At 44.1% G+C, this 2,336-nt stretch overlaps 1 long non-coding RNA gene across 1 annotated transcript; it reads right to left on the bottom strand.

The window, feature by feature from the left end:
* Positions 1-863: 863 nt before the first annotated feature.
* LOC125962742 (uncharacterized) lies at positions 864-2,096 on the bottom strand. Its single transcript, XR_007474410.1, has 2 exons — positions 1,840-2,096; positions 864-1,219 (listed from the first exon to the last, which is right to left on the bottom strand). It is a non-coding gene; the product is annotated as an uncharacterized LOC125962742 (long non-coding RNA).
* Positions 2,097-2,336: the final 240 nt, after the last annotated feature.

A 2,336-nucleotide genomic window follows, 5' to 3' on the forward strand; every position in this document is an offset into this window, starting at 1 on the left:
TTCCAGGAGGGAAATTTTTTTTTCTCCCTCAGCAAACATTTCTTAAAGAAAAGTAGATGAGATGATGGTTGGAAGAAAATGGAATGTTACCGTGGAGCTGCAAAGATGTCCAAGCACTGCCAAATATGTCCCACGGGTTTGCCCACTTGGAGAATATCTATAAATATTTCCCTCGGTTAGGCTATTAAGACAAAATTATCTTGAAAACACTGTCTAAACAGTAAGTCACAAATGTTTCCTGATAATTCCTTGCCCTTCCTTGCTTTCCTTTCTAACACAACTGGATATGAGGTGTCTTTCATTTTAGGGCTACATGGGAAATATTTGGCCTTCCTGATCATCTCTCAAGAAAAGGCAAAACAGTTAAATTTAGAGTTTGCTTAAAAGAGTCTTTAACCCTTAAATCAGGTATATTTGTTTGCTTAGGCTGCCATAACAAAGTACTACAACTCCAGGTGGCTTCAACAACAGAAATGTATTTTCTCATAATTCTGGATGCTAGAAGTTTGAGATCAAAGTGTAGGCAGGATGGTTTCCTCTGAGATCTCTCTCCTTGTCTTGTAGATGGCTGTCTTTGCCCTGTGTCTTCTCTCTGTGCATACCTCTGTCCAAATTTCCCCTTCCTATAAGGACATCAGTCATATAGGAATTAGGGTGGGAATTAGCCATCCTAACGAGCTCATTTTAACTTATTCACCCCTTTATAGACCCTATCTTCAAATACAGTCACATTCTGAGGGACTGGGGGTTAGGACTTCAACATATGAATGGGGGTGGGAGACACAATTCAGCCCATAACATCAGGATAAAGTTTATTTCCTCAGATATTTGTGGGCAGAAATGAAAGACACAGAGGCATAGACTCATTGACTACTTTTCTTCAATAGTAAAAAGGAACATGGGACCTGTTCATCCAACATGGGGTGCTCTTCAGTGGGAAGTCCCAAGATGGGAAGAGCAGTGGTTTGATTCTTCTGTGGTTTGAATTTCCTCCTTCCCATCAGAGTAGGAATAAGATAACGATAGACTTTTTTGAACTTCTACTTTGGTTTCCCCTTCCCTTCCATTTCCAAAGAAATGGGAGACTGGGAGAAGAGGTAGAGTTGTCAGGGGTGGGTGCAGGGTGGACCTTCCAATCCATTGCCCAGGACTTGGATGCCCCTGTTATTAGTGCATCACTTTCCTCCAGGATTCAGGGTGAGGATGAAGGGTTGTTTCTCTGAGGGAGAGAAAGCAGAATGAAAAGTGAGTTTTGGAGGTTGCAAATCACATCTGCTCTGACTTTGATTAAACATGCTGCTGACTGCTTTTAGGAGATAAACAGTGTTTAATAAGATAGCTTAAATATCTCATCACTCTTCATCCAGACATGGAGACTTTTCTGAGCAGATGGGAAAGCCTGCTATCAGCAACATCACTTACTTTCATTTGACAGGAGCAGGAAGACTTGGAAAGAAATGCCAGAGATGCCCACACATGCCCCTGCAGTGGTCAATGGTTATTCCTTGTGTCCCGTCTCATTTCCACTTACATGTTCAGATCACCTTGATTTTCCTTTAGGGAAAATCCCTGATATTCCTGCTACTGAGAACTTGCTATAGTTCCTGTCTTTTCCAAAGGTTTTTCTTTCAGAATTACCTTGGATTCTGTGAACTAATTTTATCTCCCGCCCAGACTTCTCTCTCCAATCCCACTCACACACCCAACTGCTATTTGTCACCTCCACTTAAATATTTAACAGGCACCTCAAAATCCAGTCTAATTCCTGAAACTCCCCTAACCCTGCTCTAGCCACAGCCTTCTCATCTCATTGGATGGCAACCCCATTCTTCCACTTACTCAGGCTGAAAACCTTGGGGTCATCTCTGACTCCTGCTTTTCTCTCACATTCCACGTGCAGCATGTGAGGACCTCTTGCCGGCTCTCCCTTCAAAGTATACTCAGAATCCAGCTTCTCACCACCTCCAGGCCACCATCACCTCTTGCAGGATTTGCTGCTACTGCCTCATAATCAGCCTCCTTGCTTCTACAGTCTCCTCCCCCAACAGCCAGAGTGTGTCTTCCAAAATGAAAATCAGAGCATATCACTCCTCTGTTCAGACTCTCCAGGCTTGCCGTTGAACTCAGAGTCAATTCCAAAGTCCCTGCCGTGGCCAACAAGAACCCACATGATCTGGGGCCGCTTTTTTCCTCTCCAACTTTCTCTATGACCACTGTCCTCCTAAGTCACTCTGCTCCAGCACCCTGTTTGCCACCCTGAATCACCCAGGCACTTGTCTGTCTTCGGGAGCTTTGGCAGGCATGGCTAACCCCTCACCTACCTCAAGTCTCCCTTC

Source organism: Orcinus orca, chromosome 20 (genome assembly GCF_937001465.1).
Source record: "Orcinus orca chromosome 20, mOrcOrc1.1, whole genome shotgun sequence".
NCBI classification, from domain to species: Eukaryota; Metazoa; Chordata; class Mammalia; order Artiodactyla; family Delphinidae; genus Orcinus; species Orcinus orca.